This window comes from Falco naumanni, chromosome 5 (genome assembly GCF_017639655.2).
Source record: "Falco naumanni isolate bFalNau1 chromosome 5, bFalNau1.pat, whole genome shotgun sequence".
NCBI lineage: Eukaryota > Metazoa > Chordata > Aves > Falconiformes > Falconidae > Falco > Falco naumanni.
In genome coordinates, this window is record NC_054058.1 from 35,884,735 (window position 1) to 35,903,973 (window position 19,239).

Sequence of the window (19,239 nt, forward strand, 5' to 3'; positions counted from 1 at the left end):
ATGCTTCCGTTATTCTCCAGATGTTTAGGAGATTTTTCTTTCTCTCCTTATATTTATTTCACTTTGTTAGCAGAGATCAGAGATAGATTTATCAGGCCAACATTGTTCCACTTTTTGTTCTGATAAGAACGTTGTCATCTAGTGCTTTCTTGTTCTCTCAGACTTTTAAAATATTTATTTATTTTTTAATTGTGCAATAGGTTAATTAACTAATTAGTACCATGTTGATATATGTGGTCAGGTTTTCTTTTCCAGGAAGTCCTCTATCTCTTTGGTTTTATGTCTGTTGCTTCATCTTGGGTGGAGTGACTTTACAAATAGTCTGAGAGGCTGATTTCACTTGCCCTTCCTTTCCTTCTGTGCTTGCTTATTAACATGCTTTACTTTCTCTTTCCTATGACTGACATGAGAGCACTTTTCTTTAACCTTGTCAACTAACAGGATCTCCTCTCCAGAGAGAGCCTCTCATCTATTTCTCTTCTGCTTTGTTGCCGCACCAGTTCCTGAAAGGTAGCATTCACTTGTTTTTAAATTGCTTCCCTTATCACAGAAGTCAGTCTCATGCCTTGACTCCAGGGGCTAGTAGAATTCCTTAGGCTTATCACGCACTGTTTAATTACTTCATTTGAGACAGGAAACTTGCTTTCTTGCATGATATGAATCTGCTCCTTAAACTCAGTGTGACTCTTTAGGGATGAATGCAGCCTTGCTGATCCAGAGTGGATGTTTCAAACTCTGGTGGAACTTGTTCTTCTCTGAAGATAAGATCAGCTGAACTTGGACTGTTTGGCTGCTCCTATGGGAACAGATCTGAGTTGGGTGAGGTGACCGCATTTATTTTGACTAGTTTTCCTAATTGTGGTTCTTGATGAGTGCTAGAAACCTGAGGCTGTGACCTGTAAAATGAAACTCTCTCGCTCTCCAGATAAAATGTGGTTGATGGTGCTGGAGGGCAGAAGGACAAGGAACAGTGGTTATGAATTCTGTTGGAAGTCTGCTAGCAGAGGCTCAGTCCTCAAGCTATCATTTGGTCCTTGCCGAAGATGCCACCTCTTGCAACCAAGTCACTAACCTCCCAATGAGGTGGGAAAAATGGGAGACATTTTTTGTTCTGTTGCTATTTTAAAGAGCAAGATTAGCTGTCTTTTCCATCTGTGTCCTGACTCTAGACAATGCCAAGAGGACACTTGTTCTCCAGCTCCTGTCTATTCTTTGGCTTGTCAGCCCAGGTTTGCTGATTTGTGTGGTGTGCCATGGGGCCTACACTCGTGGTCCTGGGTTTGGACGGAGAGTAATGAAGCTGGGGCTCACGGCCTGCTCCTTCTGGTGTGAAATGGCGAGTGGTTCTGAATAAGCCTCTTGCCTCAGTGTGTGCCTTCTGGGTTTCTTTTAGTATGCATTTGTGTATTTAATGTATATAAGTCCAGTGAAATATGTCGGAGACCTTTTCTAAGTCAAATAAATAAACTCTTTACTATGTTGCATTCAGATAGTTTGTTCGTTGGTGTCACTTTTAATTTCTCAGCTACAGTTCCTGGGTTTGGAGGATTTATCTTGTTTATTTATCAAGAACCTGTACTGCCTGGATTAGAGCAGGTTTCTGTGTAACACATGAACATTTTTGGCCAATGTTTGGTGGTGTTTGTTACAACATGTGTGGGCAGCTAAATTCCCCACAAGTACAGTGTCCAGTGGCTTTGAGTACCTTGAGAGAGACCAATTCATTTCTGCTTTCTGGTTGCTGGAGTAGGCTGTAGCAGATGTCCACTTCAGTTTTTCTTTATTTTTGTTATTTTTTACTACCACTGTCTCTGCAGCTGAACTGTGTCTTGCTGCAGCTATAAATGCATCTGACAAAGTACCACCTCTGTTTCCTTTTCCATCTTTCTTATATAATTTGTACCCATCAGCAATGACATTTCATTTATGAAACCGAGTCCCTCTGCTACATTTCGGTTTTACCTGGTACAATGTAATCCTTGACATTTAAGTAACTCCCAAGCTCTTATTACCCATGCTTCCTTTGTGTATACAAAAGCCTATTTTAAAATTCCTGACCATGGTGCAGAATAAATCCAGCCTCTATTTTACTTTTGGGCATTAAGGTACATGGAAAAGTATTTGCAGTAAACAAAATCTTTGTCTTTCTTTCAGTGTTTGAAGTCCATATAGCAATTGCATTTGTACTGTTTAAGAGGAGTCTGTCTAATCTAAGCTCATTTCCCAGGGTATGTCAGGGCTCCATAGATCCTGAGCGTCTTCCTTTATAACGTTAGCACCACTGTCATTTTGTGCCTTTCTGTTTCTGCACTTGTTTTAGGGAGATTCTCCAAAAAAGTAAGATAAAGTAGCAGTGAAGCGAGGGGAAGGACAAGTTTAATATTACACTTTTCTCTTGTTTCTTGATACTTTCGTCTGCTCTTTCAAAATCGGGGAGCAGTCCAGGAATGAATGACCTCTTTGTGTCCTAGACCTTATGTCCCCTGTCCTTACCCTGCTGAAGAAATGCAGATTTGGGAATCCTCATTAATAAGCAAGGTTTAGGGAAAGCACAGTCCAGTGACTGTAGGAACCATCTTGGAAGAGAAACCTGTGGATGTAGATGAAATAGTAAGGCCTTTATGCATGTAGCAAGGCTGGTGGATGTTTACCTAACTCTTTGCACAATGCCTATTTCTGATCTTTCTTGCAAGTCTGGGCATGTGCACTCGGGGAATTAGGGTACAGAAAACCACAGCATAACCTACAGAATCCCAGCATCCCAATATGGGCAAATTAGCTGTGCTTTTCAGTAAGATAAGGAAGGCAAGGGACAGTAGCTGAGAAGTGTCTGCCTAAGAACTTAGAGGCAGAGTAGCTGGTGTACCCTAAATTCATAACATAATGCGTTGCTGTATCAAGTTTTGGAGGTGTTTCTAATCCTGCTTCTGTCCCTTTCCAGCCTGTCTGTCTGCAGTATCAGCTTCTGCTTTTCATCTGACTTGCTAGGCTTTTTCTTTTTCTAAAACATCAGACATGTCACTTGTAGGAGAACTGTAGGCATAAAACAGCCCTTCCCCCTGTCTCAGGTAGAAAGCAGCAACTTCTAGCTGATGAGGAGTGCTGAAAGCCATGATTTTATAGACACTGGATGTGTGAAATTGCACATAACCAGGAAAACACAGCCAAAAGAATTTGTGCAGAAAGGATAAAGGTAAACTATGGCATTTGAATAATTATGTTTGTAGCTGTTATAGAGGGCCTGAAACCTAGAACATTAAAAAATGAGAGCTGATTTTAATGTGTATACATGCAGTAGCATAGGGAAGGATCAGGGAAGTCAGGTTAAAGACGTTTTCCATTTGTAAGTATTGACTGTATTGAGGGGGTCCTTTGAGGTTTTAATGTATGTAAAGCAAAAAAGCTTCTGAGTAGTGAATTTCTAATGTGCAAGAAAGAGAAGTATGTTGCACCAGTGGACTGTGGACTAATCAGCATTTTGCATGGGCTGGGAGGTGGATTTGGCCTGTGCCTCCTGTGGGTTGAATGAACACTTGTGTTTCCTCAGCTATTTGATCTACCAAACTGGAGTGGCTGTTAGAGGAAGGGTAGTGCTTTCTGCAGGTGGACCGATAGCCCATTGATTGCAGGAAGGAGCATTAATATCAAGACTCTCCAGCCTTTGTACTGTGGCAGGTGTTGTGCCCCTGTAGAAGTGCCCAAAGCAGTACTCCCAAGACAAGGGCTAAGACATACAAGGTAAAGGAACATGAGAACATGGGGTGACAAAGGAGTATGAACACTTCAGCAAGATCCGCATCCTTGTGATACAGCTGGTAGAGCACATTGGTCTGTGCTTCCCCTGAACTGGCTACAGACTAATGGTAGGATGGAGAAAGGGGGGGAAAAATTGAGCACACAAGAGAGCAGGCTGCTTACTCCAGAGCTGGGTCCTACACCAAGAGTTAAAAACAAAAGTCACATCTTGCAGGGCAACAGGGTGTGTGGGATAGGAATGTCAGTTGTCTGTGTCTGCAGAAGCTGCAGCAGCCCAGGTCTGGAGTTTTGCATGCTTGGGACTCTGAAGAATATAAATGTTCTACCAGAGTGTTTATGCAGGCAGGCCTTTGTAGCTGAGGTTCTCCCTAGGACACAAGAAAAGGTGTAAGTGCTGCTGCTTGGTTATAAAGGGCAGAACCATACTTGCCCCTTCTTGTGTTGTTTGGTGTGCTTAAGAAATACAGGGGCTATTTTATTATTATTATGCTCTGGCTTTTCTGAAACTTCAGTACTAGAGGAAACAATAAGAAACCTTCAGGTGGCTGGACCCAACTTCTTGGCAGGGGGACACTTCCACAACGAAAGATAAGTAAAAGAAAAAGCTAGCTCCCTGTGAAATTACAGTATATTTGGTGAAACACTGCGAAATCTCAAGGTGTAGATGCTAGACAACCTTGGGAAAAGGGCATTTACCTCAGGTGTTTGAAAAGAAAAGCTATTTAAACTTTGAAAGAGTATTGGTTTTACTGTTGCAATATTTATGATCCTCTCTTTATAGGTCATGCAACCATTTCCTTAGTTATACTTAATCTCCTACCAGAAATTCTTTCCCTTGGCTGGCAAGTCCCCTCGTGCTGAGCACTTGCAAGACAGAAACAGAAAATAGCAAATCTAAAGAAAGTGGGATCATTTATAGCCATCTTGCTAAGTGCACAACACATCTGCAAAAGGATCAATTGCTCTGATTTAGCGTGGCCATTACTGACATTTTGCTGCTGCTGAAAGGAAGAAAATGGCTCTGTTTAGTGTCCTGAGGTGTAACTGTGATGATCATAGACATTAGAAATGGAAAAGGCCACTAGGTTGTCTGGTCCATTGCCCCAGTACAATGCAGGTCAATTCACCAATGTACCTTTTCTTTAGGTAAATTATTCTACCAGTTGTTTGAGATTCTTCTTCACAGTCTTAATAAATCTCATAGGAAGGAAGTTAAAAAAATAACTTTTTGGAGAGGTACAGTAGGTAGATGTTTTGACAGCCATTGCACTGAAATAATGACCTGTCTCCTGGTTTATCAAAGCACCTGCCATTGCCCTTTCGCAGTGAGGACGCTGTAATATATTCGCCTCCTTTGTTCTTTATTTATAACTGCAGCATTTCAATAAATCAAAAGTTTTCTGGAAGTTGGAGCAGTCTCTACTGGTTTCTCACCAATTACCAAACCACCTTTAAAGCTGTTAATTCAGCTACAGAGTTAAAATTATGCTTCTGCAAATCCAGATTAATTTCCCTGCGCCCAGTGGGGTTACACTGGATTTACACAGAAGTTACCGACAGCACGGTATGACCAACAGCTTCCTCTTTACACCTATGGAGACAGACTCACAAGAACAAAGAGACAGACAAGCACAGGCGCCAGCTCCAGATGCTGTACCCTGCAGCCAAAAGGAGGGTGTTGTTGCAGGCAGGCTCCACCTTGTTTCAAAATCTTCCACCTATGTAGTGTTTGGTATAAGTAATTGGGAATTCACCCATGCACAGCAGCACTGTTACTGTGAGGGCACCCCTGGAAATGCTGTAGGGTCTTTGCATTGGATATTGCTACAAAAGCAATTGCTGCAACAGAAGGTGTTCTGGAGGAGTTGGGCTCCCTTGGTGAACGTGGGCTCCCTTGATAAACACAGCCTGCCTGTCTTCTTGAACACAGCCCTGGTCTGGAATGTCTTGGGAGAGTAGCTTAGATGTGTGTCTGCCTTGCTCTTTGTGCGCTAGCACTGCCCTGTGGAAGCAGGACGACAGCTTACCTTGGATGAGGTACCCTAGATACCTGGGCTGCTTTAAGCTCTGTAAGATCCTAAATGACAGCAAACAATCCAGCAGCAGAAATGGAGTGTGGTCCAACCAATGGAAGCAAACAGACTAGAACTGAGTTGCTGAGGGCTCTTGAGAGGTAACACGCTTTCTTTTTAAGCAAGTCCTTGAAGCTAGAACTGCAGCCATAAAAGAAAGAACATTTTGCTCTCTTTCAGAAAAAAAGCAAGCGAACCCCAGCACAGTGTTGACTTTCTTCTAGCAATCCAGGAGTTGCTTTAGGGCAGGATTAGAAGGAAAGCCCTGGGGTTTTTGCTTGCTTTTTCCCAGGTGAGGGAGAGAGAAGGGCTGTTTGCACATGATGAAATCCCACTGGAATCTCAATTACTTTTCCTTTCTTACACAAAAAGAAAATGGCACAGTGGACCAAATACCGCTGTAGCCCCTGAGCAAATGAGTCTTCCTCCATTGGTGCCTTCATGCAGGTTATCAGTGTCTCCTAAGAGATCACCTCCCAGTACTAAGATGTCTTGTAATTGCTCCTAAGAGTCGGCCTGCGGGCTTTGCCCCCACAGCCCCACCTTGAGCTCCCAGCAGCCGATCCCATGGCAGCCGCAGGGAAGCCACTGGCAGATTTCCATCGAGGAGGTGACACAGAAAGCTATACTCCCAAACCTGCATTGGCTTTGCTGCCAGCCATTGCAGAAGCAGTGCTGGGGCAGCAAGTGAGTCACGGGGTTTGCAAGTAGGCAGGTCTGAGTAGTAATGAAAAAAGAGCTTGGCCCACCCAGCTTTGCTGGGTTTTGTTCCTGCAGCTGCCGGAGGCAAAGTTACAGGAAGGGCTGCTGCTGCCTTCCTCACGGGTTTGCCCCACCTCACGTGGGGTGACCATGGGCCATTTTCCTTCATAGCTCTTCTCCTTGTCCTGGTAGCCCACTGTCTGCATCCACACACAGCTATCTCTGCAGGGTCTTGGCCAGGGACTCCCTGCAGCTGATCAGGGATGACGCAAAGGCAAGGAGAAGGTGGCAGCTGATGAGAGCTCTGTGTGAGGGACAAAATACCAAAATACACCCTCCATGTGCAACGCTGGCCTTAGATCCAAGAAACTTCCCATATAGCTTCCCAATCCCAGGCACACAACATCTTCCCCATGTTTTTCACATCACCACCCTCATTCTGCCTTGCACTGAGGTTTTCATTAACTACATTTTTTTACCAATCCCAGTTTTACGCTGCCTTTCAGCTGGTTTTCTCCTCCATCTTTCTTTCTTATGATGCTCCCTTCCTGAATTATTCTCGCTTTCTGTCTTCAAGTCCTGCCAGGACTGACTCTGGCCCCTTTGCAAGTGTCAGTTAGCAGTCCAGTTAAACACTCAGGACTGGAGTTCTTTGGTGTTGGGTTTTTCTTAAGACACATGTAACTGTTACATTTCCTCATCAAACACCAGTTGAGAAATTTTGGGAAGAAAAGGAGGCCTGTGAAGGGAGAATAATATAGCCACTGTCCAAAAGGTGGGAGAGTTTAGGAATTTGAAGCTACAATGTGACTGTTTAATCAAAACTGACAGCAACTTTTACGTTTTTAATTTCATCTGGGCTGCCTGAAGGAGGCATGATTTTCCACACTAAAAAAGGAAACTGATTTTTGCCCCCAAGATTTTCTGCTGTACATTTTGCACACTCCACCACCCCAACCTCCAGTAACTCTTCAGTCTACCCCATTCTCCAGGCCCCACTCCTCGTTTTCTTCTACGGTTGTTTTTTTTTTTTTTTTGCAGACCATTATTCCTGCTTGCTGTCTGCGTCCAGCTCACTAAATCAAAGAAGGGCAGCAGCTCTGCTGATGGTATTGCTTTCAGTCCTGCTGACAAGTGCGGACAGCGCTGTACTTTTTACTATGGACAGTCTCACTTCCACAGACTAAGGACAAATGGCAGCCGTTCTGCTTGCTTTGATCTCATTAATAATAAAGGACAATGGGAGCTCTTTTGAATATGAGGAAAAAGCTTGAGTTAAAAAATTAAACAGCATACCCAATTAATTAGAACCACAGCAAAGCCTTGGAAAGCTGCCATCTTAAATTACTATACAGCTACAACTCCCAGTAAATAGTAGTAATAATAATGATAATAAAACCAAACAAAAAACACCCAAGGATCATATGTTCTTCCTGTCCTAATAAGAATTTGAAATAGAAGGACAGATAGGAGCTTTCCCCAGCATCAATACTGATCATACATGTGTCATATTATCAGATGTAGGTTCCTTATTCCCCTCTTGCAAGTGCAGAGGCATATCCATATCCATAGCTTCTATGGCATAGGGAAGGAACTGGGAACTGGCAGGCATGTGCCCAGCCCTCTTCTTTCTTCCAAACCTGCTTCTGCTGTTGTGATGGGGCCCGGTGACATACACTGGTTGCATAAATTAGTACTACATGTGAAACTAGCGAACTTGGGAGAAATAAAAACTCCAGTGTAGATCTGAACATTGGAAAATGGAGGGAGAAAGCACCTGTAGCAGTTACTCTATGTCTAGCTGTAAAATTCTAATGCTGTCCTGATGATGAAGGTGGACCTCTTATAATAAAATACTGTAAATGCTTTCACATACCTATACTTCAGTTTTCATTTGGATTCAGCTACAGATGACTCAAAGTAGTTTTGCACAGGCTGCTACTGGTGTTGGGTATCATAGCTCTAACCAAGCTGGTGGAACGGGGAGGTTAAAAGGTAAATAAAATCTTGCCTCAAGAGTCGCATGACCTCTTGCCTCAGCATAACTGCTCCAGTCTTAGCCAGTAATTCTTACATGCATGCTGGTTCACTTTCAGAACAGAAAGCACAAAGCAAGCATCTTCCTCTGCCAACATAGTGAAAAAAATGGGCAAAAAAAGACTGTTTGTATGAAAGAATATAGTATTATTCAAAACATTCCTAATTGCCTTTTTTCTGTTAAAAAACCCCCATGTTAACATTGTTTTGCTGAAAATGGCAGTATTTAAAATAGCTTCAAATAATATTAATGAAGCATTGTTTTAATTTTGCCTGCAGGAAAAAAAACAAAACAAAACACTATTATAAATTGTTCTCAATTTAAAAACACTGCCATTATATTAGTAATTTTTTCCCTTTAGCTGTGGGCTGACAACCTTCTCTTTTCCCTTTCCTTCCAACAATATCATGTGAGTGCAACAGCACAATGAACTGAAACTTCTGCTAAGCTTTTTGCCTAAGACATGCACAAACTGCTCTTGTTTCTATTGCAACTGCATGTCTTTCCTGGATATGATGCATAAAAATAGGTAATGTCAAAATAAGCCTATTATATTGAGAACAGTTAAGGATGTGGAGATGTCTGACTGGGACTTAAAGCTCAGATTCTGAACACTTAAAAGTCATTAAAGATACTTTTTTACATTTTTTGTGAAGCAGGAATGTTAGAACTAATCACCTGACCAACGTAAAAATTTGAAAATTACATTTTACATTATCTCCCTAATTTCCTTCCGCTATTTCATTTAATTCTAGGATTCATTACTTCATTTTTTTTTGCTTTGGTTGCTCTTATGTGTTTGTTCTCTGCTATTATAGGTGACCTAGAAAGGAAAAAAAATAATTGGGTTGAAATCTGCTCTTCCTTATTTTAAATACAAATTCCTTTTTCCTATCCCTCACTCTATTGCTTGTTCCCTGAAAAGCAGGAAAATGGTTGAGAAATCTTACCACTCAATTGAAGGAACAGGAAATGCTGAATCCTTAGCAGACACCTTTTCTGAAAGTAATTATCAGGATAAACACTTTTAAATAAGGATAATAGGTATTTTAAACGGTATCAAAATGTTTCCAAATATTCATGGTTTATTCTGTTGGTGCTTTGATGTCATATGCCTGCTGAAGCTTCACTGAAGTCTTCTAGGAAAAGAACAGATTGAAAAAGCAGCTTCCAGGGGAAAGAAGTAAGCAAGAGAATAAATAACCTCCTCAGCCTGTCTTAATATAGAACAACAGAATATCAATTCTTTTATTATTTTTTTACAAATCATCTTTTTAACAACAGCTATCTTTCCCAGTGCTGCTTGCGTCTCAGTCATAGATATTGTTCAGCACTGCATCATGTTAAATGCCACATTCTATGTCAAAACACTTGAATATAATGCACCATAAAGAGCATCAGCATGCACTTTACTGTGGCTTTCCAAAAAGTAACCTATCGCAATACAGGTAACTAACCAGTTACTTTCTGTGCCCACTAGATAGGTAGCTGCTGCTTAAAGCATCTGAAGCAGAAAAAAGACAGGAATAAGAAAAACTGGTTTTCAGTATCAGTAGCTTTTAGTGACAACTATCCAGAGTTCATTCAGGTACATTAATTAAAAAAACTTAGCAAGCCTATAAAAAAGATTATATGGCACTGCTGGAAATAATAAACCAGTGTCAGACCTAAAAACCCCTGACTTTCAACTCCAAATACCACAGCTGCTTCTAGTCTTTTGTCCTCTCTCATTCCTGCATTCAGAAATGTCCCAGTCTGGCAGCACTCCTTGTTTATTTAGAGAAGTCCCTTCACACAGCCTCTCCCTGTACTACATCCTTGTCAGGTGCAGCATTATTTGTCTCTCTGATATCTCAAGTAATTTTTTATTTTTTTTTAAAGAGGCCATGTATTTTCATGGCATAATGAGATGAGGTTGGAGTAGTCAAAAGGTTGTGGAATTGACCCCAACACTGAAATGTACCTGTCCCTGTGAGGCTGGAGACTTTAAGACGTTTGCAGGCAGGGTCCCAGCTTGCTTCTGCAGAAGCCAAAGGGGTAGCACGTTCATGCCACAGCAAGCCCATTCCTCTGAGATTCAATGGTTTTTCACATCACTTGTCCACCACAAAGATCTTCCAAGTGTCCTCACCCCAATGAAGCCCAATCTTTCCCAGCACCTGGGAATGCACCGCAGCAATGGTGTAACACTGACATCCAGTGGATGAAAAAATGCAATTTCACCAGCCAACTTGGTCCCATTTTTCGGACAGAAGTGGCAATGGGGGAGGTATGAAAAAGTAGGAAGAATGATTTTGCACGTGTTTGGACTTTATGAGAGCCAGAAACTATCGTGGGAGCTGCGATCCCCCCAAAACCACAGATGAACCCGGGTGGGAACTTTTGAGTCATCTGTTATCATTTCAAACCAACAAAATCTGCTTGCTTTCTACAGTTCAAATTTGTTTTATAGCGTGAAACTACAGGGACAATGGAGTGTGGTATCTTTGGCTCCTCTGAAATGAAAATTTCTGGTTTTCTAGGCTTATGCAAAATAAATCATATTGCTTCACCTTGCTTTCCATGTCCCACTACAAGTGTGCCAAAACCCTGAGCAAAACATATCAAGGAAAACCTGCAAAACAACACCAGTAAGGGGAAAGGAAACGTGAACAGGGAATTACTCTTTTTTTTTTTTTTTTTTTTCATTTATGGCAAAAACAACCAGCATCTTGGACATACCCTTCTCTCCCAGTGCGTGCAACCTGTACTCTTATTTTACAAGTGATTTCTGCTTACACCAAGAAAAATACATGTGGCCATAGACAGCTCCTACCCAGTGAATAAACCATGAGGAACAGAGGTGAGATGCATCTCCAATTTGTACTACTGTTTAGTATTGATTTATACAGTGCCTTTTGCATTCCTTAAAGCACTACAGTTACAAGTCTGTATATACCCAGTATAAAGTCTTATTCGTATTATGGGGCTCTTTCCTCCACCAATCAATGTAAAAATCAATTACCATTACTGAATGGGGAAGCCATCAAAAGATTCACCGCTGTTTACTGACTTGTGCAGCCCGAGTTCACATGGATCTTGTCTGCTGTCATTGCCAGCAGCACATTTTTTGCTGTGCTGGCAGCTGTCCCTCCTGGTGATGACTAACCTATGAAGGTCTCTATGGCTCTTCCAAGACAGACTGTGTTTTCACTGAACACCCATAGACCTGTTCACTAATGAGACAGGCACATCACATCTCTATAGTTCTCTCTTCACCAAAACAGTATTTTCAACAGCCCCACATTCTGTTGATCAGGCTGTAATAGGATTCTCTGGAGAAGATCAAATTAAAACATTGTACACTGGCATGCAGCCCTGGGTGAGATCAGGAAGTGACGGCCATTAAGGTAACAGCAGCCTTCAAAAATACTGGAGAATAAGGAAGAGAATGAGCATAGAAATTTGATAAAAGCAAGGATACCCTCTCACTCCTCCTAGTTTATCCTCCACATGCTTCTTGTTATTCCTTGTATACCCCTCAGTGTTTTCTCTCCCCGTCAGTTTCAGTGACTTCCATGCTCGTCTGGCCATGCTCTTCTGCTCTGCTAATGCTAAACCCACCTTTGTCCCACGTGGGTCCTGCTTATTCATCTCACATTTTCTTCCATCCCTGCCTGAAATCGAGCAGCGCTGCCCCGTGCCTGCTCTCCAGACCCTTCCAGCCCCAGGGCCAGCAGTGCCTCCCCTCAACCCCGGCTCACTGTTGCCACCCAGGAAAGTGTCGCCAGGCCAGCTCCTGCCTCAGTCTCCACCTGCCCAGCCCCACAGCCCTGCTTCTGGATCAGCCCACTCCATAGATACGGAAGATCAGTGTTTATTTTTAACAATTACATTGACGAATTATATTGTAGTCACTGCAAAAGCGATTTTCACAGGTTTTCCGATTGCTATTCACAGCTTCCATCTGAAAATTATAAGTCATATTCAGCGCAGAGAAGTCTGCAAAGTGAAAGGACTGTAGGTATTTCGGACCGAGCCGCCTGGAGCGCCGCAGCCTGCAAAGCCTCAGGCCCTGTTCCAAAGGAACCCGCAGCCAGCCCACAAAAACATGAAGGGAAAAATGCCGCTTCATGGAAGCCGACAGCCAAGCTCCTCTCAGCCCCTAATGAACCCCAGATTCCACCCATAAAACACGCGTGGGCTGAGTAGTGAGGGGAGCGCGGGGACCACTGGCCACCCCCGGGTTGCCCTGACGCCGCCAGCGACCAGCCTCCGCAGCTGAGGGCAAGGCCTGATGAAACATGGAGGCTGGCAGGAGAGAAATGGGCCACAAATCCCCCTCCTCACAGCCCACTGCGTTGCGCTCCCGCCCGTGTGCGGAGAGAGACGGGGGCACAGTCGGCGGGGCACGGGGGCCAGCCGTGCTGTCGCCATGGGCCACCTTGACCGCACCGTCCTCCCTTTCCCTTCACGGCCTCGCCGGGCCCCGTCACGCGCGCAACTGCGCGGGCCACGTGGGGCCCGGCAGAGCACGCACATCGCCCCGCCCCGCCCACCCGCTCGCCCCGCCCCGCCCACCCGCTCGCCCCGCCCGTCACCTCCCTTCCCGCCCCACCTCCGCTCTCCAGAAAGACAGACAGTGAAATCAACCAATCAAAGGCACCTCGTTCCCCTCCCCTCCCCCACGCGGCCACCCCAATGTCTACGGTTGCTGTGTCATCCGGCGGCTGACATCGGGGGCGGCTGCCAGTTGGCTGCGGAGGCGCCAGCGTCCCGCCAATGGCCTAGTGAGCAGCACGACCGACATCTTCCCTGCCCAATAGTTGCTTCAGGGCGGGCATGCCCGTGAAGAGAGGGGCGGGGCAAGTGGTAAATGTCGTTGGGGTCGGTAGAGAGTGTGGCGTTGTTGCCGTTCCGCGGCGGGGGCGCTTGGTGCCGCAGAGCGGCGACAACCGCGGCCGGATTCGGTATCACGTGTGCCCGTCACAGTGCCCCGCCCTTGGGGCCGGCAAGTGAATTAGGCACCCTGACGTAGCCTCCCCTCCCGCTTCGGCTGAGAAGGGCCCCAACGTCGCCGCGAAGAGGCCGCCAAGGAGAGCAGCTCGGTGGGCGGATCTTCGCGCCGCTACGGTGTAACGGGCACATCCCTTTTCCAATGGTGTCCGAGGGTGCGACCCTCAACCCAATCCGTACGGGGCAAGTAGGGGCGGGCGAGCTGGTGCCCCATTTAAGGCGCAAATCTCGCAGCCAACTGGCAGAAAGGAAGAAGGGGTGGGAGCTAGTGAGGGTTGCTAAGGGGGCAATTTTAACTGATGACAGTCAGCCAGTGCAGCCAATCAGTGAAGCTGTAGTGACTCGACAGGCGAATTAGACGCGTTGAGAGGCGGGTGTTCTGCTGTGATTGACGTGGGCCGTGGCTAATGGGCGGAGAGATCTCCGAGGCTCTTCCCAATAGGCAGCGTGTAGGGGCGGAAAGGTGAGCGGAGGGAGAAGACGAGCAAGAGGGGTGGCCAATCAGCATAGGGGTCGGCGGGGCGCCGTCCAATGGGCGGCGCGAGGGGCGGTGCGGGGGCGTGTCTCGGTGTGTTTGGGTTCGTGCTCCTCGGGGGAGGGAGACGGCGGCGAGGAAAGTTTTTTTTTTTTTTTTTTTTTTTTCGGTGGGGTTTTTTGGTAGCGGGGGGGGCGTTTTTCGCAGCTTCTTCGCGTTTGTTTCCTGGCTTCGTGTTTCGCGGACGGGTGGAGCCGCCCCCGGCACTGAGAAGAAGGGGGCTCAGCGCACCGCGGCGGCGCCTCAGCGGTGAGTGCAGGACAGGCCCCCCCATCACCCCCCCTTCCCCAGGCGGAGGGCGGGCGGGCGGGCCGCGGGCCTCCCTCAGGGCCCTTCCCGCCTTCAGGACCCTCGCGCCGCCAGTGAGGGGGCCTTTGGCGCCGGCCGCGCTCGCCCCCTCCCCCGTCCCCCAGCTGCGGTGCCTTGGGGGGGGGGGAGGGGAGGGGGGGGGGCCGGGCCGGCGGGAGGGGCCCCGAGCGGCGGCTCAAGGGCGCTGCCCCAACGGCGCCGGGGCTGCCTGCTGCTCCCCCCTCCTCCACACCGGCAGCGCCTGTCCCGGGGCAGAGTCGGGCTTGCGCCGCCCCCTCCCCGCCGCCCGCCTCACGTGCGACCGTCGCGCGCCGCGGCTGCGCCCCGCCGCCCCCGAGGGTCCCCCCGCCGCCCCCTCCGGTTTTCCCGACAGGGCCCCGGCGGGGCGCGCGGGCCGCCCTGAGGCCGCTCCGCTGCCCGGCGCCGTGGCGCGCAGCGCCGTGCGCTCGGCTGGCTGCCGAGCCCGGGGAAGAGCCGCCGGCTCGCCCAGGCCGGGCAAAATGTGCAACGGCGGAAAGACCCAGAGGAGCCTTTTTGTGGCTGGGGGGAAGAGTGCTTTTGTGTGGTGTGGGGACAGTCCTGTGGTTACGTTGATACCACTACAAACCGCACTGGATGTGTTGAACATGATGCTAGTTGAAATGTGTGTATGTGGGTGGGAGGGAGTGACCGTGCTCAGAGGTGTGTCCCAGGCGGAAAAAAAAAGTTTCCCCAGCTGTTTGTAGCAAAATGAGCGAATGTTTGTTTCTGGAGACACTTCACTGGCTGTGGATAACGCTGCTTGTAGCATGGTATCTTGCAAGCTCAAATCTGCTTCGTGCACGTAGGAGTATCTGCTACAGGATACACCAGAGGCTTGTTGAATAAAACCAGGTTTCAGCAAAGTCTTTTCCTAGCTAGACATGCTTACTATTGCAAGCGATGTGTCATTTTTCCGTGTTTAACATTTTACTAACCTGAAGAATATCTGTTAAGATACCTCTCAACAAAGTTAACCAGTTTCTTTTTCTGTTCACAATCCATAATTATTTTTTTGTAATCGTTATTTGTTAGGTTTCAGTGTCACATTTTCATCCTCTAAAACTAGTAAATTTTCCTGACAAATAGCAAGTAGATCTTTGGGGGTTGTGTAGCTCTGTATTTGAAAGGTCTGTTCTACTTGACAGTATTACTGGGAAATGCCATCCAGATGATCTGGGGTTTAGTTTCTGCTACAAATGCTGTGGAGGTAATACCTTAGATTCGCAGGGTTGTTAACTATGTGCACAAATACAAACAGCTTTGTAGTTAGTTTGGCTAAGCTGAAGTGGCTCAACGATTCCCTCCTCTCCTGTGGTGACTCTGTAATGGTACAAATTCCTTGGAATATGTGTGCTGTTGAGAAGCTTGCTGTCATCAGCTGTGTTACCTGAGGTCCTGAATTTAAAGATAAAGTCAAGTTTTCCTACATGATCCACGGTTAGTGTAGGGACAGCCATGTAGATGTACCTCAGGGAGTGGTTTGTCAGGGTGACTCTTCTACCTGTGTTTAACTAAGCAGGAGGTAAAAGTATTCTTTTAATAATTCTTCTAATAAAAAAAATCTGCAGCAAAGAAGTCACCCTTCAAAAAGTTGAGGCTGGGGAAGGGGGAATAGAGCCCAGAGTGGCAGTAAAACACAAAAAAATGTCTGTTAGCTTTTCTGCTGTGAAGTTCTGGGGGCACAAGGTGCAGGCACTTTTTTTTTTTTTTTTTCATAGAAACTAGATGAGGTTATCATTACACCTTTTGCTTTCATCTTGGTTAGCTATATTGCATGTAAATGTTTTATGAATATACGATTTTATGTAAAACAACATATGTAGAGCATTAGCTCAGAAGTTTCAGCACAATTGCTAGAATTCAAATGGTTGTACTACTCTTGTGAACTTGGTTTCTGTTTTCTTATAATGTTCTTATTGGGATACTTAGTAAAGGGAATCACTGCAATCCTGTAGCGTGGAAGTACTGGGGAAAAATATTTAATGTAATTATAAACCAGTCAGTGTCTCTCGATTATGATTTAGTGTGTTACTGCAATTTCTGTATAGCTGCAAATTTAGCTGGAAATCTGAGCTTTCCTTTAAATAATAAGCTCAAATGTTGGGAAATAAAAATCTTGAAACTGAATAAAAGAAAAACCAACCCAAACAAACTTCATCTACCAGAGATTGTGTGACTGAGTAGTCCAGTGAAACATTTGGGTAGAATGTGTGTCATGCCTCTGTTTGGTGGTGAGTGCTTTAAAACATGATGTTTGAGGATGACTTGAGGAGGAGAGAACTTCAGGAGAGAGTTTTGCATACTTCTGAGGTAGTGTATTTTACCTTAGATCTGTCTCCTGTTGTAGGAAGTAGGAAATTAGAAATAAATTAGTTTTGCAGAACTAATGTATAATATACATCACATATAGAGATAGCTGCATCTGTAACAGTGGCATGAATAGCTGCATCCAGAATGGTGGAAAGAATTGGAGGACTGCTATAGAATAAGATATTTGAAAATATGTTCGAATGGGGTTTGTTCTCTTTGAATTCTTGAGTGAGGTTTTTTGTTGGGTTATTTCCTCCAGTAAAGCTGGTGTCTTTCTGCTTGCAGAAGAGACTGGATTTACAATTAAGCAGTAGGAACTGGAGATCATAGAATAAATCTGAGGAGCTTAGTTATTGACTTGAATGAGTTTATTAATAGTTTGCTTAATGGTTCGGTTACTTTATTCTCCATTTTCTGCAGAATGGTTGGATGCAGAGTCTCTTGTTCGTGTCATTTATTGCCATTATCGTGTTTATTTTCTCAGAATGTCTTTTTATACGTAGATAGTGTTTGGTTTGTGCAATAATAGTAATAGCGATTAACAGTTATTTTCCAGTTTCTTTGTGATGGCTTTCCTCAGTAATTGCTCTGTAGTGCTGCTATTAGATTCACAGGTTCTGTCTATACTGAATATTTACAAATTCTGTGATACTTCTACTTACAGTGTACCTTACAGCTTATAGCTATTCAACTTTTTATTATTCCATTTTATTTTTCACTCAGCCAGTTTTTCTGTGTATAGTTTCTGGATTAGTAAATGCATCATTATGAAGAACTGGCATTGTTTGTTTTTAAGTTAAGTTTTCTGTCACCTCAGTGCTTATAAAATGTGTTTGCCTGATTTATCTCTGGAATTGCTTTTAAAGATCTATTTGTTGCAATTTCAGAAATTTTACTGGTGGAACATTATATTAGCTTGGGGAGACAATAGCAAGATGTCAGTTTTCAGTTCTAATAGTAAGAATTTAGCATAGAGATTTTGAGCAAACACTTAGTTTGCTCAAATTGTTTGACCAGATGTGGTAGAATAAGACATGTATCCTTGCTGATAGTCTTCCTTAGCTTAACATTTACTGTCTTTCTCCCTTTTCAGATATATTATATATGTGAAGTTTACTTGTTCTTTCAGCAAACAGTGTGTGGAATAGGGACTGAAGAAATTTGTTTTGATTTCCTGTGAATCTAAACTAAACTTTCTGCTACTGTCTGCTAATAAAAATAGGGGCACTTTTTAGTAGTTGGTCCAGCTGTCACTGTCAGACAACTAGTTGCCTGTTGGTATTTCTGCTTGTGAGGTGACTAGGGTAATAGTAATCGAGATAATTCTGATTGCTGTTCCCTGTAACTTTCAGTGGATAGTAAAACTCTTATGCTTCCTTACATTTCTCTGCTTTACTGTTCATACCCTCTTTGTGTTGCACTTTTTTTTTTCTCTCTAGAGAAGTAAGCGTGCTTTGCTGCGAAGATGTGGTGTTTTTATTTTTTCTCCTTTAGAGCAATAGGCAGTGAGTACATTAAGTAATTTTTCCCTTTGCCTTATAGCAGTAAGATGGAGAGGTTGGTTTTGCACTTATGGTTTGCATCATGTTGTAGGGGAATGTTCTGAGGTTTTTAAGTTCTCATCAGTGTAAGGGTTGTGGTTGGAGTTTGGATGTTCTCCGTGTTTACCATGTAGTGAGCTATGGAGATGACCTTTTCCAGTTTCAGCTAGTCAGTACGGATTGCATTTCTGGGCCTTGCCAGCTTTAGTAGTTCTGAAATCGGATATCTTGCATGTATTTCCTGATTTAATGTCTGTGGATTAGAAAAAACACAATAGTTTCTCTGTGAAAAAATCTGGGAAGAAAACTGATGTTCTGAGACTTCCACTGTTTAAAAACTTTATCTATTTAAAAGGGTAAAACGATCTGAAAGTAGCTCTTACCCAGTTTAGCTTTTAGGCCTGTGGAGAAATGGCAGGTACTATAAGGCAGCAGTCACACTGCACGCTATATAGGACAGCGGTCAGAGTAAGTGTGTAAAGTATAAACTGGTAGTCAATATAGTTTGACCCCGTTGGGCAGAAGATTGAAGGCTGAAAAGCTAATTAGCGGATAAAAGGATAAGAAACAAAGTTGCAAAACAAATAGTTGATAATTTTAGATAGCTTGACAGAAGGTTAGGCAAAAGGTGATATGCTAATACTGTATAAATGAGCAGTGAAGTAGAAGTCATTAATGTTTTTACATGAACTTAATTTTTATGATTTCCTCATAGCTCTTGACAGCATTAAAAAAATACTATAGTGAACAACAGCCTGACAAAGGGTTTTTTAGTAGTGTATTCATTTTTTTCTGTAGTGAAGTTTGTTCTGTATTAGCAGAAATTTATTTGATGCTATTTGATTTGTTAGTGGTCTACAAAGAACATAGTTTTTATAAATACTGTTAACTTTATTTTCAGTTTAGAGACTTTTAGATTCTGGCCTCTATTTTGCTAGTTGAAAATGCTTCTTCCTGTTC

General features: G+C 44.3%; 2 long non-coding RNA genes across 3 annotated transcripts in view; one reads left to right on the forward strand and one right to left on the reverse strand.

The window, feature by feature from the left end:
- Positions 1-12,408: 12,408 nt before the first annotated feature.
- On the reverse strand, positions 12,409-13,826 carry LOC121089040. The gene is made up of 2 exons (XR_005828109.1): positions 13,257-13,826; positions 12,409-12,549 (listed from the first exon to the last, which is right to left on the reverse strand). It is a non-coding gene; the product is annotated as an uncharacterized LOC121089040 (long non-coding RNA).
- A 357-nt stretch (positions 13,827-14,183) lies between these two features.
- The window catches only part of LOC121089036, a 59,026-nt gene continuing 53,970 nt past the window's right edge, over positions 14,184-19,239 (forward strand). The window contains exon 1 of one of the 2 annotated variants that reach the window (XR_005828105.1): positions 14,184-14,347. This is a non-coding gene — a long non-coding RNA (uncharacterized LOC121089036). The remainder of the gene's footprint in view (positions 14,348-19,239) is intronic. The other variant, XR_005828106.1, reaches the window with a different exon arrangement.